The 14,421-nt window shown below is 54.2% G+C and overlaps 1 protein-coding gene across 1 annotated transcript in view; it reads right to left on the bottom strand.

The window, feature by feature from the left end:
* LOC127390480 (ankyrin repeat and fibronectin type-III domain-containing protein 1-like) overlaps nucleotides 1–12,313 on the bottom strand; it is a 248,294-nt gene extending 235,981 nt beyond the window's left edge. The window contains exons 1-2 of the mRNA XM_051632188.1: nucleotides 12,260–12,313; nucleotides 6,737–6,879 (exon numbers count right to left, since the gene is read on the bottom strand). The gene's annotated coding sequence lies outside the window, so the exon portion shown is untranslated. The remainder of the gene's footprint in view (nucleotides 1–6,736; nucleotides 6,880–12,259) is intronic.
* Nucleotides 12,314–14,421: the final 2,108 nt, after the last annotated feature.

Raw genomic sequence — 14,421 nt, 5'->3', positions numbered from 1 at the left:
GTTAAAGACATCCACCCTAGAATGTTTAAAATTTGCATAAACTAGTTTAAAGACTTAAACCCCCATCCTGTCCAGGGCTCTCCTGCAAGTGGAAGGTCTTGCTGCAGGGCTGCAGGGGGCTGCACTTGCAGTGCCCTGGACCAATGGCACCCCTTGGAGCCCCAGGGTCCAGCAAAGCAAGTGTCCCTGGGAGCTGCAGGCACACCCACACCTGCCTTCCCCAGGGATTAATGCCAGCCCTACTGCACCTGCCTGAAATGTCCCAAATCCCCAGCTCAGCCTGCATTCACAGGGCATGGCTGAGGTTTCACTCACACCCTGTGGAAGGTAAGGATCAGGTCTCAGAGACAGGTCCCTCTCTGGTGGCTGCCTGGTGTGCAGGACAGCTGGGCCACCATGCAGCAGGCAGCCAGCCTGGGGACAGTGCCCTCTGCACACAAGTGCCCATTTGCCTCTCACTACCTTTAGCCCGAGGTTCTCATCCCATGCCTTCCAGCACCACTGACACCTCCTGTACCACCAGGCCAAGTAAACTGATGACTTCATCATGGCTTCCTTGACCTAAATTGTCTGGGGAGACCCCTCTGCTGCTTTCAGCATCCTCCGAGCACGGCCCCCGCTTCCTTCCTCTGCACAGACCTCCACTGCTCCCAGCCAGACCAGGTTTAACCTCCTCCTCTCCTCTGCTGATACTGGCCCCAGAGCGATGCCAACGTGCTTCTGGACAATTAAACCAGTAAGTGCCCAGTACCCCTCCCCAGAGTCCTTCTCTCCAGTGTTTCTAATCACAGCAAGAAGCTTCCAGGGGCTCTTCAGTGTCAGTGGGACCAGAGCTGAGAAGCCCTGGGGAAAAACAGGCAGGGCAGGGGCCATCCCCAGCCCAGGGACAGGCAGCAGCAGCGTTGCCACTCTGCTCCAGGATCAGAAACATCTCAGAGCATCAGGCAGAGGCACGTTTGCACCCCAGCCCCCTTGTCCACAGCACCAACAAACATGGGACAGCATCAGCACAGCCAGCTGGAGAGGGAAAACATCTGTGACATCTTCAAAAACCCTGGAATAATTTGGGAAGAGTTACTCTGAACCTTTCCATTCTATTTCCCTGTGAGGCACAGCAAAAAGGTGCTTGAAACCCTTTGATTTCAAGCGTTTTGAAGGACCAGACTGCCCAGCCTTCTCCAGTAGAAGCTTCTAGCCAGTGAGACACTTTCCAGTGCCATCCCCAACAGCTAGCAGGCTGGCAGCATCTTCCTGAGGCTTCCTCTGACCCTGGCCAGGGCTCAGCAAGGACAATTAAATACATTTTGAACAAGATTAGCCCTTTGCTTTCAGGCCCATCTGTAGCTCCTACCAGGCCTGCTCCCCCAGCCCAGAGCTAATCCATCAATGAAGGCAATTCCACCGATTTTGAGAGGCTCTGGCCCAGCACATGAATGTTAACACACATCTGCCCCCTGGCACAGGCCAAAATTGTTCCTCAGGCCACACTTTTAGCCTCAAAACTCTTCCCAAGTTTCAGCCAGGCTGCTCTTTGGTCCATCTTGCTGTGCTGCTGCTCTGGGAGCTGCTGGCAGGGCGGAACCTACCGCAGGGACACCAGAGTTATCCACGTGCACTTGGGATGCTCCTTAGGAGTGGAAGGGGGACAGTTTCAATCCATCCAGTAGAGATGGCCCACAGACCACAGCATCAGGCACAATGCTCGTTGCTTGGGGTTGTTTAGGTTGTGGGGTTTTTTTTAATATTTAGGTTTTATAAGCTTTAACAGCTCTGTTTTCCCCTTAATTGGTGCAATTGTTTTTAACCCTGCTCCTGGAGCCCCGTTGCCATGGTTACCCTGCACAAGCCTCAGCCAGTGAGGTGTATTTTTAGAATTGCCAAAATACACGTCTCTAACAGAGCTTTTCTGTACAGAGCTCCCCTTGTTCCACGACACAGGAATTAAGGGCATTCAATGGAATTAAAATGTGGGAAATTCAAAACCGATTAAAGGAGGCGCCCACGGTGCCGCGGCTCCAGCCCCCAGGGTCCAGGATGTGGGGGGGACACACATCTTTCCTTCACTGCCTGGAGGCAGATCAAGGGCATGGCAGCCCCACCAGAACAACAGGACATGGTGGGACAGCAGGCACAACCAGTGCTGTGGTGGATGTGTCCAAAGAGTCAACAGATGGGCATGGGCTCTGTGGGAGAGCGAGGAGGAGCTGCTCGGAGTGCACAGGGTTGTGCCTTCCAGCTGAGAGCTTCAGGCTCAGGGCTGGGGGAGAGATCAACACAGGTGACACTGTGGTGGGTGTCAGCAATGGACCACCTGATCAGCACAAAGTAAATGAGACCTTTATACAGCTGAAAGAAGCCTCATGTCTGCAAATCCCAGTCTTCACAGGGGACTTGAGCCACCCCAATATCTGCTGGAGGAACAACTCAGCAGGGCTCAAGGAAGCCAAGGGGTTTCTGGAGAGCACTGAAGAACAACTTCCTGATCAGGAGAGCCATGGACCAATGACAAGGAACACTCTGCTGGGCCTAGTACTTACAAATGAGGAAGAATTGGTAGGGGATGTGAAGGTCATGAGCAGCCTCGTCTGCAGTGACCATGAGATGGTGGACTTCTGGATCCCAAGAGACAGGAACACGACAGGTAGCTTGCAGACCACAGCCCTGAAACTCCAGGAGAGCAGACACTGGCCTGTTCAGTGACCAGCTTGGAAGAATCACATGGGACAGAGTCTTGGGGAGAACAGCAGCCCCGGGGAACACAGTTGACTGTCATGGATCATGTTCTCCAAGCTCAACAACAGCTCATCTCCACTTCTGGAAACCAAGCAGTCATGGCAGGTGGCCTGCATGGATGAGCCGGGAGCTCCTTGCTTATCTCAGACATCAGAAGGAAGCACACAAAGGGTGGGAGCAAGGGTAGGTGACCCAGAAGGAATATCAGGTCATTGAGTCTGTCCCAGAGGGATGTGCTGCCACATTCAGAAGAATCTTGACAGGCTGGATGAATGGACAAAGAGGAATCTCACAAAGTTCATCAAGGAGAAGCATCATGTCCTGCAGCTGCCCCTTCCCTGCACCCACACCAGTGCTTCCAAGCCCAGGGACAAGACCACCCAAAGTTCACCTTACCACACCACTAAGTAGCTTCATGTCTGTTCAGCTCCTTGAATCAAGTCACCACGGGAGAAAAACCAGACCAAAGGTATGGGAAGGAGCAGGAGGGCCATCACAGATGGCAGCTCAGCTGTAGCAGCCTCAGTCTGTCAAAGGCTTCCTCAGCACAGACAAACAGAGGAGCACATCCATGCAGCAGTGAAAGCTCTGAAGTTGGATTTGCATCCTACAGACACAGCATCAGCTGCATAAACTCACATTTGAGCACTTCTTCCCACTGGTTCTAATGTAGGGAAGAGTCCATGAGATTGCCACCTTCAAGAGCTCACAGGGGTGGTGCTGGGAGCACACCCAGCAAGCCTGGACAAGTGAGACTTCACTGTTTATGACCACTCAGACAAACCCTATAATGCAGAGATCTCAGCCAGCAAACTGCTTCTGTTCCAATAGCCACGGCACTCCTCCAAGTGAGAGACACTACCCACCATCAGTTCCCTCAATTTCAGGGGGAAAAAAATAGATCTGAAGCAAGCCAGAAGAGAACACTAGGAAGGAAGAAGAAAGAACAGCAAGAATTAGTGATATGTTAACGTCAGCAAGTGGATCAAGGGAAGGGAAAGCTGGGAGCTCAAGCATGAACTTGTCCTCCTGCAAAAACTCTCACAGCCAAGGACCACTTTGATATGAGCTGCTGAGCTGTGTGTGCTCAGAGACCTTCACCCAGGCCCCTGTGAAGACCCATCAAGAAGAAAGAGCACAATGAAATTGAGGCCATGGTGCCAGCAAGAGCTGTGCCCTGTATCAACTCCATGATGCTCCAGCTTGGCTCTCCCTCTGTCCTGCTGCCACCGAGCTGCCAGGCAGGGGCTGGAGAACCCCACTCATCTCCAGCACACATGGGACAGTCAGATTCAGCCTGAGCTTTGATCAGAAGATACAATCTGACACAGCTGACAGGTACAGATCTACCAAGACCAAGGAACGGGAGGTCCCATGGTCCCACAGCCCACCCTGTGTCCCCCTGAGCGAGGCACGACAGAAGGTGCCTGCTGCTGCCCATCAACACAGCTCCCCCCTTGCTGGGCAGCAGCTGGATGTGCAGAAGGCACATGCATGATCACACCTGTAAGGAGCAGTACTGCCCACTGACAATCACTTCTCCTGAGCCAAGTCCTCACCACAGCTGTGGCTCTCAGTGCCATGTCCTCTCAGCATGCACCCAGTGCTGCCCATCCATCCTGGCCTCCACAGGCTGCCCTTTCAGGAACACACCACTGACAGCAGGGGAATAAAAAACAAACCCAAAATAAAGACACTAGAAGTACAAACACCTAGGAGGATATTTTTTAGAGAGCAGAAGTATTTGACAGCCCCTGGGGTCTAGACAATTTACATAGACTGAAGAAAGGAAGAGTTTGGAGACACACTTAGCATGCTGCATGTCAAATGGGATTGTAAAAATGAAGACAGCAGCAGAGTCCAAAGAAGTTCCTGCTGCCAACGTTTCTCTGAAGAGCCCTAAGGACAGAGCTCTTTGCAGAGGAGCTGTGCTATGGCCTGTGATTGTTCCTGGCTGAAGGTGGGTCCTCCCAGCATCACTCCAGGGACACCGTGCATCTGGAAAGATGCCTTCCCAAAATAATCTGCACAATTCATCTCAGAGTCAGAGGAGTCTGCCAGCAGCTACACTCTTCCTGTCCCATCTCCTTCATAAGGACATGAGTAATTATTGAGCACTCTAGCTACTAAAACTGATTAAAGCAAAACAAACTAATTTGGTTACAAGGCCATGATCTGACCTCGTTAACGACGTGAGTAACTCACTAACAAGATTTTCTCTTACACAGTGATGTCTTTCATTAGATCTCGAGCTGCTTTACAAAGGATTGCATTCCTATAAACCCATTTTGCATAGGAGGAAAGCTAAGCCAGTGTCCACATAGGCAGAGTGCTGTTCCCTGGGAAGCAGGCTGCATCCCATGCTGGAAGAGAGCACAGAGAAACACCACCAGTCCCAGCCAGAAACAACAGCCTGAGGTGCTGGCGTGTGGAGCAGCCTCCTCCTCCTGCCTTCACCTCAGCAGCCTTCCCTGTGCCTCTTCAAAGCAGGTACTCCCCAGCCAATGCAGATCCCTGCCAGACCTGCACAGCAGGTTCCTCCTCCTTGCTCTCAAACCCACTCATTTCTTCTTTTTTGAATGAAGAGAACAACTTTGGGCATCCCAACTCACTGCAAAGCCTCACAGCACTTCAGAGATTTTGCTGTTCTGTGGCATTTCATACCACGGTTATTAACCCCAAGAAACACCCCACTGAACCCATCAGCAGCTCGCTGGAGCTCTCTCACACCTGCCCTCTTTTAGCAAACATCAGCCAAAAAAAAATCAACCCGCCAGCTGCCCTCAAGTCAGTCCCCTCCTACGTGAGGGATCAGCACACTGGCAAGGATTCTTCCTAATTCCTTCCATGAGGAGCCACCTCCCCAGATTATGTTTTTCCCTGTGCCCTTTGGGAGGATTAGTGTACTTAACATGGTAAAACCTCACTCCTCTCCAGCCCAACAAGTAGACACTGCTAGGGTCCCAAACAGGGGTACACTCACAGTCACCCAGCACCTACCAGCTTCAGAGCCTGGGGAACCACCTGTCCCAGCAGGAGCACCTCTTCTCATGCCTGGGAAGGAGATACAGGCTATCAGGACTGGGGGATGAAGCAGAGGAAAGACCCCCCATGAACAACACCCTAAAGTCTGGGACATGGGTTCTGCTGCTCAGCAGGGAGAGGGGCTGGGACCCCGGGGGCAGCAGCAGGCAGAGCAGGAAGCAGGCTGCAGCACAGGAGGGTTTACACACTCCTTGGTCAGCTTCACCTGCAGCCTGGGCCTGATTTAACCCACCTGGCATCACTCACTCCTCTGCTCCTGGGGATGTGTGCCACCACCTATGGCACAGCCACCACACAGCTCCTGCTTCATGCCCAAGCTGAGGGACACAAAGACCTCAAGCTACCACATCACCCCCCCACCCTGACCTCTGTCCTGCAGCCAAAAGCCTTCCAGCCTTTGCTATCAACAAGGTCTTGCAGCTCTTGGGCACCTGGGAAAAACTGTTCTACTCATCACAGATGAGGAAAAGATGACAACTCTGTTTGTGGTCCTCAAAGGCATGTCTGGAGCTCAGTCACTCCAGGCAGCTCCCTGCAAACACACCCATCTGCTGTGATGGGGATTTTTTGTGTGCATGCACCTGACAGTCCCCAACCCAGTCTGATACACAGGTTAATAAGCAGTACTGATATATTCAGCTTATGACCCAAAAATGCATTCAAGGAAGATTTTAGCCCAGTTTCCCCTCTGCACTCTACTCTCAGAATGGGATGTTTTTGGAGCAAAGTAGCAGAGAAGTTAAAAGGTTCAATCTAAGAAGCTCAAGCACAGCCAGAGGGCAACTGCACTCTTCCCATCTTAATGACACACCAATATACAGCAGAAGGGAACTTCCAAGTGAAAGAAGCAGAACTACCATCTGAGGGACTTCTGGGGTTTCTTGTCTATATGTGCCCATTCTTAGCACTCCAGAAAACACTGAATGCAAGACTGGCAGCTGCCCTGCCCAACTCTTACCACTTGCAGGCTCACAGGTGGGGACAGCTCTCCCAGAGTCACTCTGGATGCCCTGAGAGGCAGAGTCATCCTCTGTCACAGCTGAGTCTGCTGTACAACACGAGCACCAAATGCCTTGAGGTGCTGCTGTCCTCAAATGCCTCCTGTAAACAAAAACAGAGCAAGAAATGGGTTTTATACTGCATACATTACATCACACACCCCCAAAACCAGCTGGGTACTGGCACCAGTGACCTGCAGGCATGCACAGGGTGCTCATCTGAGTGTTTTGTAGACCACAGCAGCTGTAGGGGGGGGACTGGAGCAAGTCCAGAGGACAGGCAGGCTGCTGCCTCTCCTTTGAGACAGGGCTACTCCCAAGAACCCAGCACAGGGACAGCACAGATACTACAGCCCCGGGAACCTAAAAGAACAGTAAGAGATGACAGCTCAGTGACAGCTGCACAGATGCCCACAGAGCATCCTGCCAGCACAGCAGGACCAGACCCCGACAGGCAGGCACCACTGTCAGTGGGAAACAGCCTCAGAGGAGCCCCAGGGGCTCAGGACCAACCTCCATCATTTTAGCATTTCATTTTTCCCCTCAAGCTGGTCTCCATTCACTAAAATCTTTAAGTCTGGAAGCCCTTGTGCCTTGGTTTCTCTCTGGGAGCTTCACAGCCACCAGGGAAAAAAAAAAACAAAAACAACACAAAACTCTACTAAACTCACCCAGTTCCCCTTTTCAACTCCCCTGTCACACGGACACAGACTCTGAGGCAGAGGATCTCAGCCTGGGTCCCAAGCCTTGCTGCACACTAAATGAGCTCTGCCAAACATCCAAAAAAAGATCACGTCTGCCTTTCTGCTTCAGAGCAGGAACTCACCGTTTCTCAGCACGGAAAATTACATTTCCTACATGCAGCTAATGCATGAAAAGCTTTCAAAAGGTCAAAAAATGAAGCTATCAATTTATCACAAAAAGTAACTTCCTGTTACAGCTCCGGGAAGCCTGGGCTCTCTAGTGCAAACACTCCACCTAGAGCAAGTTGTGCCAGGCCCAGGGCTGCCAGCACCACTGAGTGACCTCAGCATCACCCCCACGGGGCTGTGCACACCAAACATCAGCCATGCTCCAAAGGGGGCCCAGGCACAAGACCACAGGTGATCCAGGCCCCCTGCCTGTGATGGCAGAGCAGACCCTCACTCTCCAGAATGGGGGGCCTGTGCTCCTGCACTGCCTTTCCTATGGGCACTGTCCTGCAGCGAGGTCAACCTATGGGGTGATCAAAGCAGGCTGCATCCTGTCCCGTGCCCTCAGTGACAACAGATGGCTGAACAAAGGGCTTGAATGGCATCAGAGCACCCAGACACATTGTCACCCCTTCCCTCAGGGAGGGAAAGGAGCAGCAAGGGACTCAGGTGGCCCCAGCCATCCCTCTCCCACCCTGTCCAGCAGCCGAGGGGGGACAAAGACCACAGCAACTGGTTCCACTCACACAACATCATTCAGCCCACCCTGGAACTCTGTCAGGGACAATCCAGTGCCACTGAAATGACACTGTTGTCCCCCAGCTCTACACGTGTCCTCCACCTACATGGCCTTCATACCTTTTTGCACACACAAAATAAACCAAGCAGTGCCCTGGCTCTCAGAAGGAGAACACAACCGGGCCCACATGCTCTCATTCTCATTGGAACACCTGCCTGATGAGGAAAGGCTGAGAGACCTGGGGCTGCTCAGTCTAGAGAGGAGAAGACTGAGGGGGGATCTAATGAATGTCTATAAATACACGAGGGCATCAAGAAGGCAGGACAAGCTCTTGTCACTTGTGCCCTGGGACAGGACGAGGGGCAATGGATTCAAACTGGAGCCCAGGAAGTTCCACCTCAAGATGAGGAAGAACTTCTTTCCTGTGAGGGTGACAGAGCCCTGGGACAGGCTGCCCAGAGAGGTGGTGGAGTCTCCTTCTCTGGAGACTTTCCAGACCTGTCTGGATGCCTTTCTGAGTGACCTGCCCTAGTCTTGGTCCTGCTCTGGCAGGGGGCTCGGACTCAATGACCTTCAGAGGTGCCTTCCAACCCCAGACGTTCTGTGATTCTGACCCAATGACACACAGGTAACTGTGGTTTTGAGACAATCACATAAAATAGCAGGAGATTCCAGAAGTGTTTGCTGAGCAGACAGACACAGGGATACAAGAAAGCAGCAGCATGACCATGGGGCTGCCCAGAGCCACAGCATCTGTCACTTGTCCCTTCCTGCTGTAGAGCCTGCAGCCCCAGCAAACAGGCTGTGGCATTAAACACAGCCTCAGCAGGACCCAGCATCACTCACCTGCCCCAGCTGACCACAGAGATGGCATTTAACATCTCAGTATTGAGGCAGGGATGAAGCAAGTCAGAAGGAAAGGGCAAGAACAGCCTGGAGAGGATGCAGGCTGGAAGGAGGAGCAACTCCACCCCAAGTTGAGCACAGCCCTGGCTGCCTCAGCACGTCGAGCTCAGCCCAGCACTGCTGGAGCAGCCAACACACATTTATCCTTTCTGGGACAGACATGAGTCCCAGGAGTGGTGGCTGTGGCTGCCCCCAGCGCTGTGGCAGCCAGAGAGCAGCCAGGCACCCCCAGCAGCCACCAAAGGGTGTCCCCAGGCCCTGCCAGCCCCCACTGCTGGGACTGACAGGGCTCTCAGTTACACTTTGGCTCAGCTCCCCACCACAAGTGACATCCCCTGCAGTTGTACTTCCAGCTGCCCAGGTTTCCCAGCCACCCGGTCCCTTCCACTGCTTGGAGGGGAGTGGAGCAGCGTGGGCTGCCAACCCCTGCTCTGCCCTGCAATTCCCACTGCTAACAATGCTGCAAAGTGGAGGACAAGGAAAAAGACAATTGCTGTGGCTGAGCTCTGTGCAAATGACAATCGTTTGCCCTCATAACAAAATTAAATCCTTAAAGCTAACAAGAGGAGTGTTTGCTCTCAAGTTATGACTTGCTGGAGTTAAAGGGCTGATAATGAAAAGGCCTATCACCATAACAACTGCCACGCTGAGGATAACATCTCACCTTTTCCTGACCGCTGATTTAATTACCCCATAGGAACACAGGATACACGTTGTCACCCAAGTTCTCACCCAGGTGAACACCAAGAGTGCAACTTGCTCCTCGCTAACATCACAGCAGATGCCACTTCAGGAAAATTATGACAGCTCCTTGCAGTGCTCGGGGCAGGAGGTGCCTCATGCCCAAAGAAGCTGTTCTCCAGGAGAAGGCACCAAGATTGCAACGCTTCCCTTGCAGAGGCAAAGGCCCTTCTGCAGCATGCAGCAACCTCACCAAAAGCATTTGCCTTCCCTACACCTCCATCCCCTCTCCCTGCACTGGAGAAGGCCAACCAAGACTGACACTGCTCCAGTGGGCAAACACAAATAGCCTGTAGATGCCCTGGGTCTGGGAAGCACTTGAACAGTTGTTGTTAGCATCAAAATAGATGTGGAATTTTGCTTAGCAGAAGGGGGGAAGGAAGGACATAAGCAAATTCATGCAACTATTATGAGAAATATCAAGTTTTCGTAACTTTAGATGATACAAGTAACTTTTAAAACATGTATTGACCAAGACTCTCTTTGGTGGGGGTCAACTTACAGGTTCCCAAGACAGGCTGGGATATGAAGTTTCCCACCTAACAGCACTACCTTTCAGGGAAGAAAAGCAGCTTCTCAGCAAGTCCTGAACTCCTCAAAATGCAGGATGAGGTCCAGGGACCACATGGGAGTTCTTTAGTACTGCAATAAAATTAATTCAGGCAAGTAAAGCAGGCATCCCCACCCCAGAGGATGATATCATCAGGGGAAGCCCAGGTTTAAGATGTACAAAGCACCTTTCCTTGGTTTTAATTATTTTGAGGGTTACTGTTTGACATGTAAAATATTTACAATAAAGAAGGAAGACAAATAGCTCCCTCCCTATTTTACTGCTGTAATTGTTAGTTAAGAGCACAAAAAGAAGTACCTGCAGGGGAAAGGTAGGGAGGATAAGCAAGCTGCTCCTGAGCACCACGCTCTGCATCCCCTTTGGAGGGGGACCCTGCAGGAAAGCTGAGCATGAGACACACACAGAGTTTGCTTGCACACTTTGCAGCAAGGCAAACATGCACCCAGCCAGCCCGAGGAACAGCCCCACGTTGTTCATCCCCACCTTTAAGCATCCTGGTGGCTCCTGACCTGAAGGAGTCAACATCCAGGGCTCACCTCCTCAGTCTTCTTTAAAAAGACACATCACTTCTTGCTTGTATCCAAGAATCAGCTTTTCAAGGAACACACCTAGAAAAACTGTGTTCTTAGGAGAGCCATTGCTGCTGGTTTGGCTGGTTGCCTTTCAACGGCATCTGCATGAGAACTTTTCTTGTTCCTCCATTCTCAGACACAACTGAGGAAACCCACCTTGCAGTAATCGAAGAGGAAAACAGTCTCTGAGGGGATGAAGCAGAGCTCAGAGCTGCTCCACACCGTGATGAACCACGGCTGCAGGAGCCAGGACCCCCTCCCTCCCCAGGACATCAGCCTGGGCAGAAAACAGCCCACTGCTAACAAGCCAAGCACAGCATCGTCCCCTCCCTGGATCTTACATTTCCTACAGAAATATCCTTGAAAAAGAAAGAAAAAGCCCTAGTGGTGGAGTTAACCTGCCGGATGAGGAAGCCTCAGGGCACACAGCGACGCGCGGGATTTACTGCAGGACCTGCCGGACGCCCCGCTCAAAAGACCGAATCTCCCCTGAAACCAACGCAAAAACCAAAATCCCCCTTAAAAAGTGAAAAGCTGGTAAGAATAGAAGAAAAGATTCTGGGGGCAGAGCAGCGACGCCCCTCACCGCGGTCCCGGGGCAGCGCGGCCGGGCGGGCTCGGTTCACGAGAAAGGACCGAAATCCAACAGCAAAACAGCATTGCAAGAGCATGAAGTAATCCCACCCCTGCCGGGAGTGTTTGCCCAGCCAATTAGCTGCTCCAAGTGTAAAAGGGAAAAGAGAAAAAAAAAGAAAAACACCACCAAAAAAAAAACCCGCGTGCGGCAAAGCCAGGAGGTGTTTTGTAACTCCCGGGATCCGGCAGCGCAGCCCGGTGCTCCCGGTGCTCCCACTGCCCCGCGAGAAACGGGCGTGGGGAGAGGAGAAATGGGGGGGGGGGAGGAGAAGTCAGAAATGGGGGGGGGGGGAGGAGAAGAAGGGAGTAATGGGGGGGGGGAGGAGAAGGGAGAAATGGGGGGGGGAGGAGAAGTCAGAAATGGGGGGGGGGGGAGGAGAAGTCAGAAATGGGGGGGGGGAGGAGAAGTCAGAAATGGGGGGGGGGAGGAGAAGTCAGAAATGGGGGGGGGGGGAGGAGAAGTCAGAAATGGGGGGGGGGGAGGAGAAGTCAGAAATGGGGGGGGGGGGGGGGGAGAAGAAGTCAGAAATGGGGGGGGGGAGGAGAAGTCAGAAATGGGGGGGGGGAGGAGAAGTCAGAAATGGGGGGGGGGGGGGGAGAAGAAGTCAGAAGGGCTCCCCGCTCACTTGCTCCCGCGGGCTCCTCCCGCCGGGCTGCACCGGGGGCCCCGCACGGCGCTGCTACCGCCGGAGCTCCGGGGGCAGGCGGCGAAGGACGCGGGGACGAGGGGCGGCCCCGGGAGCCATCCCCGCCCCGCCCGGCCGCGGGATGCTCGGGAGGGCCCAGAGGAACGGGACGGAGCCACCCGGCCCGGAAGGGCTCCGGGCATCCAGCGCCGCCGGCCCGGGGGCTGGCAGGGCTGCGGGAGCCGGTGCGGGTCCCCGGGCTGCTCGGCCCGGGGGTGCAGCCGCGCTTACCGTGGCTCAGCCGAGGCAGGAACTCGCTGCTCCACCGAGATTCGTGTTCTCAGATTAACGAAACGCGTTGGAAGTTGCTCCTGGAAACTCCGCGGGGTGCCCGGAGCAGCCAAGCGAGCTGAGCCTGCGGGCGACGGCAGAGAGGAGCCCGGCAGCTCGTCCCGCTGCCCGCCCGGCAGGCAGGAGGGCAGGCAGGCAGGAGGGCAGGCAGGCAGGAGGGCAGGCAGGAGGGCAGGCAGGAGGGCAGGCAGGCAGGAGGGCAGGCAGGAGGGCAGGCAGGAGGGCAGGCAGGAGGGCAGGCAGGAGGGCAGGCAGGAGGGCAGGCAGGAGGGCAGGCAGGCAGGAGGGCAGGAGGGCAGGCAGAGCAAAGCGCACTGCCCCGGGGCAGGATGCTTAGGAAAACCTGCCCCTCGCTGCTGGGAGCTCTTAAGGAGGTAGCTGCGCTGATCTTCTCCAAACCAGGAGACACGTGCTAAAGCAGGAAGGCTGGAAAAAGCGACCGGCTGTCCCGAGATCGCTGTGCCTTTTAAAGGCTGGGAAAGCAGCGCTGCGGAGCGCGCAGGGCGCGGGGCTGGCACAAGGCGCAGCTCGGCAGGCTCGGGTGCGAGAGATCCCGCACAGCGGAGCAACGTGCCCGCCCCGAGGGCCCGGGAAACCTTAGAAACCCCGGAGCATCAAAGAGCTACGGTGCTTTTGCTTTATGTGTTGGGGTTTTTCCCCCCTAAATATTTTGCTTATTTCAATAAATAACTGACATTGCTTTTCCATCACTACAAAATCCTCCTTGAGAGCTGTTACTCTTCCCCACACTATCTCAGTCTTTGCTGGTCACTTCTCCCTCTCCCAGCTCTGCTTTTCAGTGGTGGTGCAGCTGGAGCTGATAATGCTCCTCAGCTGCAGCCACCAGCCCCTCTGCACCCCCTGCCAGCTGCCTGAATCAAACACAGACACCACCTGCCTGCTACCAGCCCCTCTGTGCCCCCTGCCAGATGCCTGCAGCCAGACACAACCCACCTGCAACCTGCCACGATGCTGGAGGACACCTGCCAGCCCAGGGGAGGACAAGGGGCAGAAAGCTCTGGTGGGACTGGAGCAAATGCTTTTGTGCACCTCTGCGTGCTGAGGGGCTGCCCATGGCCACGTTAACCCCCTGCAGAGCTTCAGGCTGGGGAGGAGTGGCTGGAGAGCAGCCCAGCAGAGGGACCTGGGGGTGCTGGTTGACAACCAGTTGAACACAGGCCAGCAGTGTGCCCAGGTGGCCCAGAAGGCCAATGACATCTGGCTTGTGTCAGGAATGGTGTGGCCAGCAGGAGCAGGGAGGTGATTCTCCCCCTGTGCTCAGCACTGGGGAGGCCTCACCTCGAGTCCTGTGTCCAGTTCTGGGCCCCTCACTGCAAGAAGGATCTTGAGGTGCTGGAGCAGGTCCAGAGGAGACAATGAGGCTGGTGAAAGGACTAGAGGGAAAGTCTGATGAGGAGAGGCTGAGGGAGCTGGGGTTGGTTAGTCTGGAGGAGACTTGTCACTCTCTACACTCTCTGCAACTCCCTGCAGGGAGGTTGTGCTCAGCTGGGGTTGGGCTCTTCTCCCAGGAAACCAGTGACAGGACAGGAGGGCCTGGCCTGAAGCTGCTCCAGGGAAGGTTTAGGTTGGATATTAGGAAGCACTTCCTCATGGAAAGCGTGATTAGACATCGGAATGAGCTTCCCAGGGAAGTGTGGAGGCACCATCCCTGGAGGTGTTCAAGGAAAGGCTGGAGGTGGCACTTAGTGCCATGGTCTGGAGATGTGGTGGTGTCAGGTTATGGGCTGGACTTGATGATCTCAGAGATCTTTCCCAGCCTCAATAATTCTGTGATTCTGTGATCCCTCGTG

The sequence above is a fragment of the Apus apus genome, chromosome 14 (genome assembly GCF_020740795.1).
Source record: "Apus apus isolate bApuApu2 chromosome 14, bApuApu2.pri.cur, whole genome shotgun sequence".
Taxonomy (NCBI): Eukaryota; Metazoa; Chordata; class Aves; order Apodiformes; family Apodidae; genus Apus; species Apus apus.
This window is presented reverse-complemented; position numbering and strand designations above follow the sequence as displayed.